This window comes from Camelus ferus, chromosome 7 (genome assembly GCF_009834535.1).
Source record: "Camelus ferus isolate YT-003-E chromosome 7, BCGSAC_Cfer_1.0, whole genome shotgun sequence".
NCBI lineage: Eukaryota > Metazoa > Chordata > Mammalia > Artiodactyla > Camelidae > Camelus > Camelus ferus.
In genome coordinates this window covers 28,442,274-28,463,701 of record NC_045702.1, presented here as the reverse complement: position 1 = coordinate 28,463,701, position 21,428 = coordinate 28,442,274, and the positions used below count along the sequence as shown (strand labels likewise).

General features: G+C 34.1%; 1 long non-coding RNA gene across 1 annotated transcript in view; it reads right to left on the bottom strand.

Moving 5' to 3' along the window:
- Positions 1 to 21,428, bottom strand: part of LOC116664868 — an 89,504-nt gene that overhangs the window by 62,242 nt on the left and 5,834 nt on the right. The window contains exon 2 of the long non-coding RNA XR_004321364.1: positions 6,112 to 6,203. This is a non-coding gene — a long non-coding RNA (uncharacterized LOC116664868). The remainder of the gene's footprint in view (positions 1 to 6,111; positions 6,204 to 21,428) is intronic.

Genomic DNA, 21,428 nt, shown 5'->3' with positions numbered 1-21,428 from the left:
AACCACTAAATGAGTAGTTAGTGAATAATATTATGAAAAATCTCACTCTTTTAAAGGCTTCTAGAAGCATACAATTTAATTATGTCACTTATATCTACTTCAACATTTATTATACTTCAACATTTATTATACTTCAACATTTATTATACTTGTTAATTAAAGCAGGTCCCCAAAGCGCCCTGGTTTCCAACCATGTATTAACCTGGCTGGAAGTACCCTATTTATTTTAAGGTAAAGATATTTAATAAAAGTACTGTATAAAACAGTCATTTTACTAACCCAGACTGGCCTTCCCTCTCAGGAGAACAAAAGTACATGAAAGTAAAGAGTTTCACTTGAATGTTGTATAGATAAGGTTGTTTTTTTTTTTTTTTTTTTTAACTAATCCACATTGGTCTTTGCCAGTGCACTATGCACTCTGGATACTTAAGGTTGACCTACTACAAACAAAATGACTAATTTATTATAGGCATGATGGGGAAAATTGCTATTTACAACAACTGCTGCCTAAGGAAGGTAGATACTATAAAATAATTTTTTTTCATTGAGTCATTAAATAGATTTGACTATGCAAATCTGGACTTTGAGTTGATTTTCAAAGCAGTGCTCTGATGATAATTTGAGCTCCTCTGGAAAGATGTTGAGAAGAGGGATGTGGGATAGAGGAAGAAAGGATCAGTGTGATGGCGAGAACCTGAAATTTTAAGTAGATTAACAGGGCCAGTGGTGGGGGGGAAATCCTGGAATGGGGTGTGTCAGAGGTTTAATACTAAAAACTTTTTTTCCATTTTTAAAATTCTAAGTTCTGTTCTGGCTTCTTCAAATATTCAGTAGAATCTGTCATGCCCACAAATTTCTTGTTTGAGAGCCAGAATATTTTCTTGTTGTTTTGAAGTTTGCTTAATTGTTTTAAAGAATTACAGAAAGGGATTGAAGCTAAATTCCCTGACTGGACTGACACAAATTAGAGAGGAACATTATCAGCATGAAAAAATTAACAGAATTAACTCAGCAGAAGTTGAAGATGACCATGAAGATCTAAGCCACCTCTACGTTCCACCCCTACTCCCTAGTCCCTGGTAATTAACAGAAATCTTGGGAAGTTTTTTGAAATGTCTACAAATAGTGCAATTAGGATTCAAGTCTATTAGCTAAGTCTTAGGGGGCAGGTGATCTGGTTAAAATAAGTTGCATAGGGATACTGGAATCCAAGAATAGAGCCTCATTAATAATGGAATGAAGAACTCAAAAAAGTTTCCGCAGTGATTCATCTCAGTTTCTTTGGCTGCATTAGCTTTTTAAATTTTTATTTTTATTGTGATAAGAAGACTTAACATGAGATCTACTCTCTCAACAGATTTTAAATATACAAGACAGATTGTTAACCTATTTGCAAAAGTCAGAACTATTTTCACAGATGAACAGCTAATGTGTTTTTTAAAGTCCTCTGTGGGGAAGCAGGTTTTCAATCTCCAATAGACAGAGTATTGTACAGCAGATCTTTAGAATGTACTCAACTTGCACAGCTAAAAATTTATATCTGTTGCATTTGTTTTTATTCATCTTACTTGAAGACTTTTTTTCTCCACAAGGTAGAAAACTTGATTTCCAACAGCTACCAGGAAGGGATGATTAAACTTTCTGGATCCTAAATCTCTTAAATCCTGGGGAAAGGTCTGATTTTTCTTGACTCAGATCATTTCGGATGATACTCTCTGCACCAGCCAACTGTGGTATTATATCATTTACATTGTATACCAGTACAAAGATTTTGTTTTAGAGCACTAGTATTCTGAGATATATTATTTCTATGTTCCCATCGTCATCCATTTATTCCTCTGACATATGAATTAGGAGCTTTGCATCCCCCAAAATGTAACAGGTGTTTTAATCCACTGGTTATAGAATATTATAAACTGCCTTTTCCAATCATAAATCATGTCAATGTTGAAAAATAACATCTACCAAGAGAATTTAGGGACATGGCAGCAAACTATTAATAGAACAATTGAGACAAGGGGAAGTATGCACTTGTTATAGTCAGGAATAGATGACTGATGGTAGAGCAAATTTTTTTTCATGGAGAATTTATGTTACACTCCCAAAAGGCCATCTAGAAAGTCTTCTCTGATTGTTTATGTGTGTATTTTGAATTTAATGACAGTTCTACACATCTTTTAATTAATCACGTTTGTCAAATGATGTTGAAGATAGACACCTAAACATGATCTCCTCAAGGGGACAGTCTGGCTTTAGTAACTAACTAGGAACTTTATTCATTCAAAGAAAGAGGCTTGAGAATATGATATATATTGATTTTCAACTGTTATCTCTTAAATTTCACAGAATATAGAATACTTAGGGTATGTTTAAATATACGTTTATGTGTGCAGGTGTGAAATTGTGTATATATGTAAATGTCTTTAATAGGTGATATTTTTTATCTTAATCATCAACATTGTAGTTACACGTTATGCAAACATAATGCTGTCAGACTGGTTGTTCTTTCTAAACTGTTTCCATGGAGAAGGGGCAAGTAGGGAAACAACTCCCTTCTATTTGAATTGTTCTTGCAGTTCTTTCATTTCTTTCATTATTCTTGCCGTTTTGTTATAATATGCCAAAGTAGTGAATTAACCCTAGAACTCTCATTGACTTAACCCACAATATTTTTCCTTTGCTCATGAAACATATCTAGTGCAAATTAGTTACTGGGGTTAGGTAGGGCTTTGGATTCAGTCACTCAGGAACTCCAGCTGGCAGAGACCCCACTACATCATATCTGAATCCATTCAATAGGCAAAGCAGGCTTTAGAGGGCCTTTCACTGGTAATTAAGTGCTTTGCTCTGGAAAAGACCCGTGTAACTCCACAGGTCAAAACCAGTCACATGGCTCTACCTAACTGCAAAAAAACTGGGAAGTATAAGAGGGTACATGACATAATTGGTGAGCTGACACGCTTTGCTATATGATATTCCAAGCCTGTATTTGCTAAGCCAAACAAAAAAAATTTAGTGAAACTAAGTGAAAAATGTTAGATACCAAAGTCCTGGTTCCTTTATCTTTATTCTAAGGGCACAGCACATGTAAAAGATGATGACAGAGTCAGACTTGATGCTGAGGACTGCGCTCTGCCTGCCTCTAACACTGAGCTAGCTCATGAGCTGGATGTGGACTACTCAGCGTACCAGAGAAGTGCTGAGAGTTCTGCCCGGAGAAAATAAGCATATAAAATCCCACACAAAACAAAACAGAATCATAGTTTATACAACGTAAAGTTAATTTCTGGTTGAGAACTTAATGTTATAGGGTTAAAAAATTAGTTTTCTCACTTCCTTCATCAATACTTCACCTTCTTTTTCATCCTCTGTCCCTAATTTCCTTCTAGCAAGGTACAGGCTGAGTGAACAGAACCAATCCATCTCTAGCTATTTGTAAAATACTGCCCCTTTATTCAACATTTCCTCGTATGACCCATATAAGAGTTGCAGCTGATGAAAACCAAATGAGATATTGGTGAGCTGCAACAGTAATCAGAGGTAACCAGTGATATTCACACTGTAGAAAACATTAGGCCTTCTTTTAAAAGATAATTAAATAATACCTTTAAGATTATTCTTTTCATTTAATAGCAACTTAAAGAGTAATCTGAAAGGAATGTGCTGATTTTAGTGAGTACAACGTGTGTAGCTGTTTAATAAAATATCACAAACTGGTCCTGAATTAGACTCAGCAATTCCAGTTGCATGCAGAGAGAATCTTCTCTGGTGGAGAAGCCTGTAGTGAGTCTTATTTATAAGAGCAAAGTTATTTTTGCTTCACACAAATAGGAATACATACTTATACAACAGTTTGGAAAAGATTTTGTGGAACATAGGTCTGGATGAATTTCTTGTGGTACCTATTTTTGCACTTTTAAAAAAAACATTGAAATCATTATTGTGGGTTCATAGAGATGAACCATCTGTCACAAACCAGAATTAACATTTATTGTAACTTATTAAGAGAGGAAAGTTGATAGCAAAAACCATTTAAAGTGTAAAGCTGGCTATCAAAAATTCTCCCCCAGAGGTCTTTAAAAATAGATTAGATGTTCATCTGTGAATATAGTTCTGACTTTAGCAAATGGGTACTTATCTCATATGACAGAATCACTGAAAAGCTGAGGAATGCATGGAGAAGGAAGGAAGGCAGAGGAGGGTGAGCACTTTGTGTGTGTGTGTGTGTGTGTGTGTGTGTGTGTGTGTGTTGGGTGGTGGGGAGGGAGAAGGAGAAGAGAGTGGAGAAGAGAGGAGAGGCTGTGTTTCCCAGGAGAACGTACACATAACAGGGAGGACACAGGCTCTTTGGACGGAAGCAGAGTGGGGGACTGAAAACCAGTGAGTTGGCTGAGGGCTTTAGAGTAAGTGACCTCATTTCCAATCTTCAGCAAAACTACCAAATGGATTATTATGACCAGCTCTCTTATGGAAACCAGTGAATAGGCTAACATCTGCCTTGCTAGGAACTGAACCAAAATCTTACTCTAGAGCAAGACAGACTAAGAGCAAAGACAGATACAATCTAGAACTAAGTTTGGAGATTTGTAGGGAGACTACTAGATTCAATCAAGTAGTAAAGATACAGTCCAAATAGTACCTATGCTTTAGTGCACATCTGACTTACAGAGGCAAGTACGAAACATTATAGTGCTTTATGGCTTGAGGTAAACCCAGGGTAAAGCAAATAATTATGTGACATATCCTTAGGAATTAGGGAATGCCTACAGCTTTGAAAATTAGACAAGAGCCTCTGAGTGGTAGTGGTCAAAACAGTGTAAGTTTCAATCTGTTACTGAGATGTTAAAAAAATACAAATTAATAAGATGTGCCCCATCTTTTCCACAAATTCCTTCACTTCCACAATTCTAAAATTATGAAGTTTCCTTGTTAAATATGTCCCACTTTTTTTCTTTTTTTTTTTTTTGATTCACTTAGATCACAGGCTAACAATATTGAATTAACCTCCCCAAGTGCCACATCTACAGGGAATATATCCTGATTTCTGTTTTTTTTAGAAAAATACAAATAACTAAAGTTTTAAAAAATTTATATGTGCCACAAATACATCACTTAAAAATTAATGCCAATTTACGAAAAATCCAGTCTCATTTTAGTTTTGTTTTGTTTTTGTTGTCTAATCCAGGGAAACTCCTGAATCCTTGGGAACTGGAAAAGAATTGTAGGGATTGAATGTATCGTAGACTACAATAGCTTCTCTCTCCAAAAAGAACTGCAGTCATTCCTAGTAAGTGTTATCTTAAATGTTATCTTGTTCTGTTTGTTACCTGCAGTATGAGGCCTACTTAGAACATCACAAAGTTTACCTGTTGACTCTAGGTCAGTGATAATCAACCATTTTATTTTTAAACTATGTCTGTTTTCGATGAACAAAGCTTATTTCTCTCTAAGCCCATTTTGAATATATTTCTCTCAATGATATCCCCAAGATTCCCCCACCCCAAGAATCTCCCAAGTAAAAGGTAGTCTACCTTTGTTATCTTCTACCAGTAATAAAATGCTTTTAAACTTTATTTCCTATAATTTGCATTATATGTCCAAAAAATTGTTTCATTTTCTAAGTATATACCTAAATGCTGTTGAGGAAGAATTGGGGAAGGACGACTTGCTGAGTCTCTGATCCTTTTTATTATGAAACTGTAATGCCAGTGGATATCTGTTGTTTTTGGAGAAAAATGCATGTAAGAGTTTTGTTTTAGTTAAAATGCCGCATCTTGACTTGGGCAGTACCTATGAATATAATGGGATATTCACTCCTCTGATTAGTTTACATTATATAAAAAAGGTGATAGGATAGTCACTCCCATGATTAAGTTATATAAGACTTGAATACAGATAAATTCTACAGGAGAGGAAATACTTTTTTGCTGCCTTGAAAAAGCAAATTGCCATATTGTGGAGGGGGCCACATGGCAGAGAGATATGGTTGACTTTTAGGAGCTAAGGTAGATCCCTAACTGACAGTCAACAAGTAAGCAGAGTCTTCAGTCCTACAACCTCAAGGAACTGGATTGTCCCAACAGCCAACAAACTTGGAAGAAGACACCTGACCTCAGATGAGATTACAGCCACAGCAAGCCCATATCTTCATTGTAGCCTGGTGAAATTCTGAACAGAAAATCCCATTGTGCCAGACTGTTGACCTGCAGAAACATCGAAATAACAAATCTGTGTTCTGTTAGGGAACTGAGTTTATGGTAATTTGTTAAACAGCAATAGATAAGTAAGAGCAATGAAAACACATGTCCATACAAAATTTACATGTAAATATTTATATTGTCTTTAATCAAAATAGCCCAGAAACTGGAAACAACCTAAATATCCATCAACTGGTGAATAGACAAACAATATATGATAAATCCATAAAATGAAATACTACTAAGGAACTATATTATAAACACTATCAAGGAACATCCTCCCCATATATTCAACACCACAAATAAGTCTCAAAGCCTTAACAGAAGGTTAAGAATGAAAGAAGACAACCATAAAAGGCTCCATACTGTATGAATGTATTTTTATGAAATTCCTGTAAAGAAAATTTTATAGAAAAGAGATCAATGTTTGGCAGAGGATAAGGATAACACTGAAGTGTTTTTATTTTATAGCAGAGTGATGGGTGTCCCTACCCCCTGAAAACCAAGTTTATGATCAATTCTCTATACTAACATTGCACTTTTCCGGGTACTAAAGTCATACTGGGCATAATCTTCCATACCCTGATTTAAATCTCTTTTTGCTACTTACATAAATTTGTAGAAGAACATATATATATGTGTGTGTGTGTGTGTGTGTGTTTCATCGTTCTCTCCAATTGTATGACTTTTTAAAAAAAATTTCAAGTTAATGTGAACAACCTCTTTCTCCTGAATTCCAACAACACTAACAGGAAGGTTAGCTTATCTTATTTTTTAAACTTTTTCCATAACTGTAGTTGGAATGGCAGCAACATAATAAAATGTTCCTTAAAATTTTTTTCAGTTTCCTTGTAATCTACATATATAAATCACAGTTGATATGCATTGCAGAAAGAACAGATAGCTAATTCATTAATTTTGTATTCTTGACCTCTTGCTTATTTATATTTCAGAGAGATTCTATCTTGAATACTGGCTAAGAGTCAATGGACATTTTTTGGGTAACTGCTGTGTATATTTAATTCACCAAATATTTTATTTCATACATGAATTTTTGGTTAATCACATATATTCATTTAGTAAACTTTATGTGTCTTAAGTAAATTTTGTTTATGAAATGTACACAGAAACAATTTCAGTAAATTTTAAAATAGCTATAAATAGCCACAATTTGTCCAATTAAATTATCATGGATATTTAACACAAATTTTAAACAATTTCTCTATATCGAGTTTCTGACATACCAATAAACATTTTAGAGAGTAAAAAATTTAGAGTATCCTGTTGCAAATAACATTGCAAAGTTTTGCTGACTGAAGATCTGGTTAATAGCTTTAGTAGTAAATAATACAGTTGCTTTCTTCTTATTTATATCATATTTGACAGTTAATATCTTAGAGGAATAAAATTAATTTATAATTTTTAAAACATTAGACCTTCTTGGGATATTTTAAAGAACCTTCTATTTCTTAATCAGGATTTGTTTCTGTTTGAATTAAGTGATATTTGTGTGTTGAAAACAAAGCTCAAGTATATATAGTTCTTTTCTTTCAAATTTGTGTTAATATGAATGACTAGTATTAATGATGTTTTGTTATTGTTGCAATTAGATTTTAATCATATGGGTTCATTTTATTTGCCTCCAAAATAAATCATCTAGTTCTAGTGTTTTCTCCTTAGGGTGTAATCTTTATATTAAATTTCTTTCTAGATGAATAAATCTCATAATTAACTGTACTTAATAACCAACTCAGATTGAATCTATTAAAATGCAATCTATTTTTAAATATTTTGATAATTAAGATGAGAATATGCACATTTCAGTGGTTAGTACTAAACACAGATTTACATTTGTAATTATAAAACAAACAGCCTAATGGCACATTTATTTTTGGTACCCAAGATGGGAGAGGAAATTTCACTTCTTCACTTTTAAAACATCCTCTGCAGGCTTGCCCATAAATATGTACCTCTTGTCATTCTGGGTTGCTGATAAAAAGGCTGTTTCAGTCCACAAAAGTCAATAATGGAAACTTCTCCCCTAATTAGTAGAAAAAAATGACTTGGCCATTTTCAGGATTTGCTAAACCCTCTTTCAAAATTTGCTAATCGAACCTTCTCTATATCTAATTTGTAGAGCTAAATTTTATGAATTATTTGTATAGCTGTTTATGAATGTATGTAGCAAATTAAAATAAATTTGAATGTATTTTACTCACTTTTCAGGTGAATGTTATATTTACTTACTCAATACAGAGTGACAACAAATATATATGTATATGTCTGTAAACATACGCATTTATCCATCGATTGAGCCATCAATCTAACAGTCCATTTATCCATCCATCTTCTATTTTGTATGAAGTCCAAAAGAGAAAAAATTCTAATGTGATTCATATAGAAAAGCAATTAGGGAATCAGAAGATACAAGAGTACAGATGGAAAACAAAAAGGAAATTCCTTGCAGGCTATAAATTATCCTAAGTAGTATCATTATAACACCATGGAATGTCATCTTTATTTTAAAAGTGTTTATCCACATTTTCTTCCCTTTGTCCTCTCACTAAACATATTGGGCACTTGATTCAAGAAGTAGATACAGTGGTACAAGTAGCTGGGGCAAAATACTTACTCCATATAATGGAAGGCTTTGGGATGTGTTTGTGGTTAAGACAAATTATCAGAGTTTCTGAGATCTTTTGAAAAGCAACGTTTTAAAATAGAATGTAAGCTTAAAAGAGTGAACCTATTGTCAGGCTGTATTTTTCTTTGGCTTTAAGAATTGACTCTTTTTGTTTTACATTTGTGTGTAGGTATCTGAATTGAAAGTATGAAATTCCTTTTGAAGATAGCTCACAAATAAGAATGCACATTACAAACTGGAGAGCTATTAAATAAGTTGTTGTAACTTAGTTAATTTAAGTATTCAAACATCATTTGTTATTACAAAAATGTCTTCATAGGAGTGACACCATCAAATGGCGATATAGGTCATTCCCAACTTCAGTCTTCCTCATAAAAAACCAATTAGTAACCATCCATAGACAAGACACTACTGGGAAAACCCCAGAACCCAGGGTGAGGCTGAAGCACTCACCCTGGACCACAGAGGCCAAAAAGGGCTGCATTAGAAGGGTAAGAGGAATGGCTCTGACTGCATCATCTCTCCCCCAGACCACACAGTGTTGCACCAAGAAGGACCCCTGGGCCTTCGGTTTCTCCAGTGAGGAAAAAAAAAAAGCCCAAGGTAGACATCCAGCTCCCCCAACATTGTGAGACACTTCCCAGGAGGCCCAATCAGATCTCACCTCACAGGGATCACTGGGGAAATTTGCAGGACTTGACCACTGGAGATCAGACAGAAACCGAGATTGAGTGAGGTTTACAGCAACTGGTGCTCAGATCTTGGCAGGATGCATTCCTCATTTCAGAGGCACTGGAGCTCAGATCCCAGCCAGTGGCTCTGCCCATCTACAGAGCCCAGATGGTGACCCTGTCTGCCCAAGAAATAAGCCCAAGTATATATAGTCAACTTAATATTTGACAAGGGAGTCAAGAAAACTCAATGGAGAAAAGATAGTCTCTTCAATAAATGGTGCTGGGAAAATCAGATGCAAAAGAATGAAACCAGACCCCTATCTAACATCATTCACAAAAAGTAACTCAGAATCGATTAAAGATTAAACATAAGATCTCAAACCATGAAACTCCTAGAAAAAAATATATGGAAAAACTTCCTTGACATTAATCTTGGAAATGATTTTATGGATATGACCAACCAAAGCACAAGAAACAAAAGCAAAAATAAAACAGTAGAACTAACTATATCAATCTAACATGCTTCTGTACAGCAAAAGAAATTATAAATAAAATGAAAAGCCAATGTACAGAATGGGAGAAAATATTTGTAAACCATATATCTGATAAGGGATTAATGTCCAAAATTTATAAGGAACTCATACAAATCAATAGGAAAAAGGCAAGTAGTCCAATTTTTTTTAAAAAATGGGCAAAGGATATGAATACATATTTGTCCAAAGAAGATATTCAAATGACCAACAGGTACATGAGAAGGTGCTCAACATCACTAGTCATCAGGGAAATGCAAATCAAAACTACCATGAGATATCATCTTACATCTATTAGCATGGCTATTTCCAAAATGATGAGAGATAACAAATGTTGTCAAGGGTATGGAGAAAAGGGAAGTCTTGTACACTGCTGGCAGGAATGTAAATTGGTTCCGCTGTTATGAAAAAGTGTGGAAATTCCTCAAAAAATTAAAAATAGAACTACCATATGATCCAGCAATTCCATTTCTGGGTACATTATCTGAAGGAAATAAAAACACTACCTTGAAGAGATATGTGTATTTCCTTGTTTACTGCAGCATTATTTACAATAGCCAAGACATAGAAACAACCTAAGTGTCCACCAAGGAATAAATGGATAAATAAAATGTGTATCTATATAATGGAATATTATTTGGCCACAAATATTATTTGTTCCTGCCATTTTGAACAATATCTGAACCTTAAAGGCATTATGCTATGTGAAATAAATCAGAGAAAGACAAATACTGTATGACCTCACTTACATGTGAAGTCTAAAATAGTCAGACTCATAGAAACAGAGAACATATTGGTGGTTGCCAGTGGTGGAGTGTGGAGGTGGGGAAAAATGGGTGAAGGTGGGCAAAGGGTACAAACTGCTAGTTTCAAGTTGAGTAATTTCTGGGGGTGTAATGTACAGCATGGTGACTACAGTTAGGGATACTGTATTGTATATTGAAAGATGGTAAAAGTAGATTTAAAAAATTCTCACCACAAAAAAAATTGTGACTATGTGAGATGATGGATGTGTTAACTAACCTTATTCTGGTGATCATTTCACAGTATTTCATATATTAAATCATTATGTAGCACACCTTAAACTTACACAATGTTGGGGACAATTATATTTCAATAAATCTGGAATAAAAATGTCATTTAAATTAATCTTCAATCTTCCTCATATGGTAAGATATTGATATGTAACATGTCAGTCATCCAATAATCTTCAACTTAAAACCCTGCTCACCAGGACAACCAAGGAGATAAACAGATACATCCAATCTACCTCAGCTTTCTAGATTTTATTAAAGGCTTGTTGTATAATTCAAAATATGCAAAATGAATAGTTGGAGTAATACAGTCAAGCTATATAAAAAACTTTAACTCTCTTGATTGTTCTACTCATTTGGCCTGTAAAATATACAATAAGGTGGTATTCTGGTACAATACATATGCCAGAAGAGAGGTTGAGGTCTCTAATTAAAGAACAAATGAGTGCTTAATTAAATTCATCTGAAATAACAATCATTGAGATGCCTATCATTAAATGGCATGTTTAATAATGTTACAGATGCCTTAGAACGCTGAGCCACATAGGAGTGGCTATTTGTGAGATATATTTCTATTATGTGTGCATTACTTATGATAAAAAAAGAAAGACGCTTTTAATGAGCATTGTCATTAAGTTGTTATGTGAGATAAATTTTATTTGGGAAAAAACTGCAATCACTATAGATACTTGGCATGCTCCTAAAACTTCTGAACATGGTTGTTGTTTTCATTGTATCTAGAGTAGACTTAACCCATAATGGTTTTATGAGAACAGGATACATAGCAAATTCTTGATTACTGAATATTCTGGGCCAAAGGGATTTATTTCAAGTGAGGGCACACATGGGTTGAATAAAATCACTGAGCATATAGTGTAAAGTTAAGGCAAGGTATCAATAATAAGCTTTTTGCATATAAGAAAGGAAGGAAGGAAGGGAGGAAGCATAGGGAAGGGAAGAAGAAAGGAGGGAGGGAGAGAGGGAGGAAGGAAGGAAGGAAGGAAAATTAATTTGAAAAATCGAGTAAGGAAGAAATTGCAGGCACTTACTGAGAAGATGATAAATGACCTTCTAAAAATCAGTCTTCACTCCATTAATGGTATAGATGTAGGATGTAATTGTCTAGTATTTTACATATTGATAAAGTAGCAGCCTTGATTTTAATGCCTTAGATTATTTTCAGACACTTCTTATTTATACATATTTTTATTTATAAATGTTATTTATAATTAAAATTTTTCCATAAGGATTTTTACAATTTATGAAGTTTTCACTATCCCATGAATTGAAGCCCTCACAGAAGAAATTTCATTTGGCATGTTTTTCTTCCTATTATTATTCTGCTAGTATTTAATGATGACAGATCCTTAAACCCTGGGTGGCTATGGCCAGTACAGATATTTAATGTATTATATATATATTTTTAAATGGTATTTATATTCTACATATGGTACTATTGACTACTGATATTGAGGTTACCATGCTGCACTTGGTTTCTGCATGTAGACTGCCAATGAGAGATTATTCTCATTTAAAGATAGCTGATGTTTGCAGGAGAAAGTTGTATTTCCAAATAGGTACCAAAAACCAAACCAAACCAAATCAAAACCAAAACAACAACAAAACCTCCTAAATCAAAGGATCAAAATTTTTCATTATAATTGTATCATACAAATTAAGGCCCCTGCCAAGATTGAGCTTATTGTTAATGTCCATTTCCTAGTCTGTCTTCCCCTTACTAGGTTTTGAGAAATTTGTGGGTAGAGTTTTTTAATTCTCAGCAACTGCCCTAGAGATCAGTTCATTAAAGCACTTGGTATTTTTTTTTTTTTAATTCTAGTCTGGACACCAGATGATCAGATACCATTTATAGTTTTGGCAAGATGTAATCCTATTCCTCAACAAGATCACATTTGGAAAAGAATGGGAAATACACACATGAAAGGGTAGAGTGAAAACAGGCTATATGCAGAGGATATAGATTTCCTAGATAATAAATGATTAATATTCAATGTCCAGGGACAACTCAAGGAAAAGAACATCTTTCCTTCTCTTTCTCTACATCCTGTCAAAAACAAATTCAAGTGCAATATGAGCTAGAACAAGATCCAGAGCTCAATTGTCACTGAAAATAAAGATAATCTAAGACTTTGCTTTGCTAATGCTTAAAAAATGTCATTTCTATAAGTAAATTCAGCCCATTTGTGCAAGACAATAATAGAGCCAATGTAATTTTATTTTTATTAAAGTCAGGAAATGTAAAGAAAACTAACACAAAATAGAGCTTAATTCTATTATTTTGATTTAAAGGAGAAGCACTGGATCTCTAACTCTAATTTCTTTTCTTATCAAATAAAAAGTCCCTGTGGATCTTTTTTGGCAGTACTTCAGTGGACAGAGTAGACCTGAGATCTGAGCAACAGACTGACCCTCCTCATCAGGGTAAAAATAGTTTGATAGAATATGATGAAAGTTTAGGCTGAGTTAGCAGAGAAGACTTTCTACAGGAAGTGTCTCTGAGCTGCTTTAAAAATGGCTAAGTATGTATATAATGAAAGAATTGAAAGCTTTGGGGTTTTATCATCTTGCAAGCAGATTTATCTAGTAATCAGGAAGTGTGGTTAGGAGTATACAGGGAAGAAATTTTGTTATGACAAAAGCAATGGAAAACCTTGAAACTTGCAGAAGGGATATTGTGTATGTCACAGTACCCCCAAAAAATCTGCCTGGGCAAATTTTTCTGTTGTTGTAAAATTACTAATATTAATAAAAAACAAAATGAAAAATAAATTCACCTATAATCATACTACCACCCCAAATGAATTGCTTTCTTTTTCTGTATCTCCTTACCAATATGCATATGCAATTTCAGTGTGGTTACAAAATTACGCTTTTATACAATTTATTTTTCATTTAGATTATACCAAATACTCAGTGCTGCTATTCAGTTTTTTCCTCTTTTATAACTTCATTTTTGGTTGATTATTATAATTAATCCTACATAATTAGATATATAGCAAATATCATAAATCTTATCTAACTTATTTTAAAATTGTGCAACATGATTTTTAAGGTGTCCAAAATGATGATTTAATATATGTATATATTGTGACCCTATTACCACAATCGAGTTAAATTAACACAACCATCACCTCAAATAGTTATCTTTTTTTCCCTCCCCATGGTCAGAACACTGAAGATCTATCTATTCTTTTAATAGTTTTCAAGTACACAATACAGTATTATTAATTATAATCACCAAGCTGTATATTACCTCCTCAGAATTATTCCTTTATAGCTGAAAGTGTGTCCCCTTTGACCAACATCTCCCACTTCTACCATGCCCAAGCCACTGGCAACTAACCTTCTACATCCTACTTCTATGAGTTAGGGTTTTTAGATTCTCCATATGAGTGAAATCCTACAGTATTTGTCTTTCTGTGCCTAGCTTATCTTCTTTAGCACAATGTCCTCCAGTTTCATCCTTGTTTCACAAATAGCAAGATTTCCTTTTCTATTGCTGAATAATATTTCATATATATGTAAAAATACACATTACTACCCATCTGTCTATCTGCCTATATCTATAGATAGATAAGATAGATAGATAAACATCTCATTTTCTTTATTCATTCATTTGTTGACAAACATTACGTTATTTCCATGTCTTACCTATTGTGAATAATACTGCAATGAACATGAGAGTGCAAATATATCTTCCATTTTATTTGGGTATATACCCAGAAGTAGGATTGCTGGATCATACAGAAGTTCTTTAATTTTTCGAGGAAATTCCATACTGTTTCCCATAATGGCTGTACCAATTTACATTTTTACTAACAGTGCACAAGGGTTCCCTTTTCTCCACAACCCTTGCCAACACTGATCTTGTCTTTTTGATAATAGCCATTCTAATAGGTGTGAGATGATATCTCATTATGGTTTTGATTTGCGTTTCCCTGATGATTAGAGATCTTAAGCACCATTTCATGGACCCATTGACTATTTGTATGTCTTATTTGGAAAAATGTCTACTTAGGTAGGCACTTTGTCCATTTTGTAATTGGATTATTTGGGTTTTTGCTGTTGAATTGCATGAATTCCTTATATGTTTTGTATATTAGCCCCTCATCAGATATGTGGTTTGCAAATATTTTCTCCCTTTCCATAGGTTGCCTTAATTTTTCTTATTCCTATGTGGTGAATATTACTGCTTTTGTTTCTTTGGGATCTTATAATATTATGCTACTATAATTTATAAATTTGCTTTTAAATATTCTTAATAAATAATTGAATATGGTTTTTCCCCAGTAACTTTAGAATAAAGTGAAAAGTTTGTTTCCAGTGCCTGTGCTTCCTGGTATTTGTAGTCACAATAGGCACAGAGCTTTTTATTTTATCCTAAGTGAAGGACCATAAAGGACCCTGACTGGTGGTGTGCTGGGTTACTCACTGTTTGTAAACAAAAAATATGTCATAAGGCTATCTTTCACTATTTGTGTTTCAGCCTAGATAAAAACATTTGATGCCTTGTGAAACTATAAGGTCAGCCATTATTTAGAATTTTAAATTTCAGGTCATTGCTCAATTATAGTCTAGCATCTAATTCAGTACTACAATTTTGTTGATTTCTTAAATGACAGTTTCCTGGTTTGCTTTTTAGAGAGTTCTTACAATAAAGAAATACAAAAAATGCGTATCTTGAATATGTTAATTCTGATGTTTATAAAGTTCTAATAAAATCCTTGATTTGATGACACTGCATCACAACATGTCCAGACATTGAAGAAGCAGCTTCTAATATAATTGTTATTCATAAAACACAGAGACATCAGGCTGTTTCCAAAAGGTCAGTAGATAGCAGTGAGCACATCCTCTAAAACATTTTCATGGGTTCACGTCTACCAACTGGTTCAGGAGTGTTATCTGCTGCCTTGCTTAGCAATTCCCGGTTGTGATGTGAGGCATCTATAACAGGAGGGAGTACACTGAAGACCATGTCTTTTCAAAGAGCATAACTTTTAAGAGATCACAGTGTACGTCTGCTATAAAAATAAGATATATGTTGAATGTTTTGGAAGGTCTAATAGCCCTTTCCTATTTCTTGCTGCTCCTTATACAAATTTTATTTCAGAAATCCTTTTTACAAAGGAAAAGTTAGTGAATTCTTCTTTGACTTTTAATGAAATTAGTACATTTAGTATTATATGTATAAGAAAATTTCCTTTGTTGAAAACTAACACTCATAATCAACAAAAGACCTATTTTTAGTAAAGTTGTATTTATTAAAATACTTTAATATTTTTAAAGAGCAAACTCTAAATAACATATATTGATCAAATATTAAGAATTTAACGTGAGGATGCTCTATCAAAGAGGAAACAATGAATTTTTAATATTTTACAGTTTAAAATTATTTTAATCATAATAATTTTAAAAATTATTTTAATCACAAGTACTGAGGCTCATATAGCTTGGAAATGTATTGCCTGGTGGTTACGATTTATTTGCATGATACTTTCTGAGACTTTGGATTTACTTATAATTGTCTAGAATAAACCTGAGGAAAAGAATATTGATTTTTCTGTACATCATTTTATGATTATCCCCAAACCCCAAATAAAAAAGGAATACATATTCCATTGTAGACAAGAGTCAAAAGAGTTATTACTGTGTCAGGAATTAATCTGTTGACTCTTAGCTCCAAATCCACTCTTCTTTACTCTAATTTGTGATATTAAAGATGGCCACTGTACACATTTCTATTTTTCTAGTTTGGATGATAGTAGGTTTTGCCAGTGGCAGTGGAAGGATGCTGCAAGGCTAGCATAGAGTAAAGGGACTTTCCTTCATTATTCCAGCATGGTCTTCTCTGAGTGGCAGGCTGCACATTAGTGTGATATGTATATGTATGTGGTGGGAGTTTGTGCATGGTCAATAGTGCTTAACTTGGCGGCCCTTATGGTTAAGATTTGTCTGTATCCTTCGAAAGTTTATTCTATGTTAAAGAGTTGTAAGTTTCCATAGCAGCCGTGGCCTCTAATGATCTCTGAATCTAGGACTTGATTATCCACCTTGCCCTAAATTCCTCCCTAACTTATTCTCCTGAAAACATAGTAGCTGCTTCTTGTACAGCTTAGAGTCTTAGTTTGCTCCTTCTAGTAACACGCCTTTTATTAGTTAGTAATTCTTTATATTAATTTTTGCTGTTCAAACTGTAGGTGTGGTTTTTGTCTCCTGACTGAACCTTGATTCATGTCAAATAAGTATGTCAAATAACACGTATGATGTAAAAAGCCTACGGCTGGAATGCTATGAAATTAAGATGTGATATGCGGCATAGTATACAGGGGGCTTGTAAGATATAATTTTGAAAGGAAATAATCGGCACTTTTTAAAGTCACGGAACTGAGAAAATATGAGCTGGAGACTGTTAGTCACAGATGTTGGCATTATCAGGCATGATAGTTAAAATAACTATGATTAGTACATTAAGGATTCTAATGGAAAAAGTAGACAATATGTAAGACAATACGGCTAATGTAAATGAAAAACTGATATTAAAAGAAATAATCAAATAGAAATGATAGAAATAAAAATAAACTAATAAAAGTGAAGGATGCCTTGGACAGGCTCCACAGCAGATGCAACACAGCTGAGGAAAGAATCTGTGCTGCTGAAGATAGGTGAATATCTCAAATGAAGTATAAAGCAAAAAAAAAGAATGAAAGGAATAGGACAGGCTATCCAAGAACTGTGGGATGATATCCAAATGTGTAACATATATATATAACTGGAATACCAGAACATGAAGAAAGAGAGTGGGCAGAAGAAATATTTGAACTAATGATGGTTAATAACCTTCAAAACTTAATGACAGACACCAAACTATAGATACAAGCTCAGAAAACATGAAACAGGATTAAAAAACATTAAATATGATAGGCACATATCATATTCAAATTGCAGAAAAATAAAGATAAAGAGAAAATCTTGAAGAAATTTGGACAAGAAGTGAGATGAGGATAACAATGCATCATCAGACTTTTCTTAAGACACCATACAATCAAGAAGATAGTATAGTGAAATCTTTAAAGTGTTGAAAGAAAAATCTACTAACTTAGAATTATTCTTCATAAGTGAAGAGAAAATAATCACTTCTCAGACAAACAAAAACTTAGGGAATTTATTGCCAGCAGACCTGCTTTTAAGAGGTGTTAAAAGCTAAACCTCCTGAGTCAGCAGCCCCATGCCTGTTCCCTATCCTGCATGGCTCTGCTGCTCTGGCCAAAGACACCCTTCCCATCACAAGCCCGGGGTGGGGGGGAATTCCAGCTTTAGAAATAAAGCCTTTACAGTTGTTTTTCAAAAAAAAAAAAAAAGCTGATAATATCAACTGCTAGTGCGTATATAGAACATGGGAACTTTCATTTATTGCTGGGGGAAATGCAAAATGATTCACCCATTTTGGAAGACAGTTTAGCAGTTTCTCACAAAGGTAAGTGTAAACTTGCCAAACTACCCATCTAGCAATGGCACTTCTGAATATTTATTTAACTGATTTGGAAACTTGTGTTTACACAAAATCCTGCATGTGTGGCTTTATTCATGATTGTCAAAAGCTGGAGGCAATCAAAATATCTTTCAGTAGGTGAACAGATAAACTGTGATACAGCTATAAGATGGAATACTCTTCAGTGATAAAATGGAATGAACTATCAAGTCAACAAAAGCATGAATGAATCCTAAATCCATACTGCTAAGTGAAAGGAGCCAATATGAAAAGTACTACACACTTTATCATTCTGTTTGTGTGACATAGGGACGGTAAACAGCTCAGTCATTGCAGGGGTTTGGGGAAAGGAGGGAAAGGTAAAGCCTAGGGGATTTATTAGGGATAACAACTCTGTATGATACTGGAGAGACGGCTCAACACATTTGTCAAAACCCATAGAACGTTAGACCACAAAGAGTGAACCTTAATTGTATGCAAATAACCAAAAATCAATTAAGAGATTGGGGGATCCCAGGAGGAATGTAGCCTATGATAAAAGAATCTCTGTTACAATGTATGGCATAAACTCATTGAAGGGGATGAAAAAAGAAAGGTGCCAAGACAGGTACCTCTGGAAATGAGTGGGAACTGTTAAGTCCAGAAACTGTACATAATCACTGTGGTCTATTATGTTTCCCATGAGGGTATGGATTACCAATTCTGAAACCACTGTACATGTATACTGGGATTGAGAAAATAAGTAAGTGGATGGCAGATAATGCCATCTTACTGCTGGAGTGAGGACTACAGATAAACAAGGGGTCAGGGGCAGTCTAGAATAAACCATGTGGTACTGGAAGAAAATCAGAGACTTCAGTATGAACTCATGTTTACCTTGGTATAGATATGGATGGATATGATATAGACACATGTATATACACAGGTTAGTATATACTCATATATGTCCTAGCTCTGCCTGTTGGGAGAGGCTAGAAGCAGTGATACCCCTATAGCAACAAGTATATCTGGCACCCAGATGTTGGTTCCCGGTATCATATACTAAAAAAAAAAGGGATCAGTGCATCTTGGAGAAATGGCTGATTTGAGTTTTCAGGCAGGGAGTATACAAGATGAGCCTGGAGCATCTTGCAGTGTCAGGAAGTAAGTACCCCAAACAAAACCATAGTGATGTGGATGTGTCAAAGGAATATATGAGCTAACAGAAAGAGTTCCAATGGCAAATCTGGAGCAATTTGAACCTGGAGCTTCTTGTGTCAGAAAGTAAGGATGTACTTAACAAAAAAACAAAAATGACAGGGGTATGTCAAAAGGACAAAAGAATCAACTGAAAAGCTCCTAATGTGAAAGCTAGAAAAGCTGAGCAATAAAATATATGATATAGTATTGGATTATATAGTATTGGATTATTAATATAAAATAAATATGCATGAATCCACAGATATAAATAAATTATTGAATAAATGAATAATGAATAAATGAATGAATGGAGAGAATAGACAAACCTCCCTTGCAGAAGAATTTCAAATAACTTATGTAGATACCCATCTTTGTCTTAGTCTATTAGGGCTGCTATAACCAAGAAACATAGTGGTTTATTAAGTGAGTGGCTTATAAATAACAGAAATTATTTCTCAGTTTTGGAGGCTGAAAGTCCAAGATTAAGGTGCCAGCACAGTCAGGTACAGGCCCCACTTCCAGTTTGCAGATGTCTCATTTTAGCCTCACATGGTGAAAGGGATTAGGGAGCTCTATGTGATCTCTTTTGTAAAAGCACTAATCTCATTCATGAGGCCTTCACCCTCATGACTCAAGAAGCACTTCCCAAAGGCACCATCTACTAATAGTATCATGTTTGGAGGTTAGGATTCCAACATGTGAATTTTAGGGGGCACACATATAGTCTATAGCACACCTGAACTCCTCACTCCTTAAATGTGGAACACACATAATGACTTCTTAAAAAATGAGTACAGTATGGAAATGGGAAAAAAGAGTAGCTCTACTGCAGAGAAATCTGATAAACACTGCCCAAGGTTAATATAATAAACGGTAAATGATCTTAGCATCATGTACCTCTGATATGATGTGATGAGAGGACCACTTTACCTCTGTAGTCTTTGTCCCCAATTTTCTCAACCCCTATATAACCATGAGCAAAACATCAGGCAAATACAAATTGAAGAACATTCTACAAAATGCCTAACTGGTACTCCTAGAAATTCTTAAGGTAGTCAAAAACAAGGAATGCCTGAAAAAGTGTCACAGCTAAGATAAAGCTAAGGAGATGTGACAACTAACATGCTATCCTGGATGGAATCCTGGAACAGAAAAAGAACATTGTATAAAATAGGAAATCAATAAAGTACTGACTTCAGGTATTAAAACTTAAAAATAAGGCAGTCAATAAAGTATTAACTTTAGATGTTAATAATGTAGTAATCTTAGTTTGTTAGTTGTGGAAACATGTCAAAGTAATGTTAACAATAGGGAAAACTGGGCATGGAGTATTGGAGAACTTTTGTAATATTCTTTCATCATGATCTCTATATATAAACATCTATTCTGAAAATGAAAGTTTATTTAAAAATTTGATTTGTAGCCTAAAGCCTAAGATTTTAATTAGCAAAAATCTAGACTGATTCTCCATTATAAATCTTACTTAATAATTATTTCAATTAATAATAGTGTTTTGGGGTCAGATTTAACTAAGACATTAGTGACAGAGTCAGAATATCTTTTTGCAATATTTGGCAGGGCAAAGGATTTTACTGACATTCAGAAGACAGGTGCATATTTGTTGCCAATTTGAGAAAAAAATTGGAATCTGATAGGA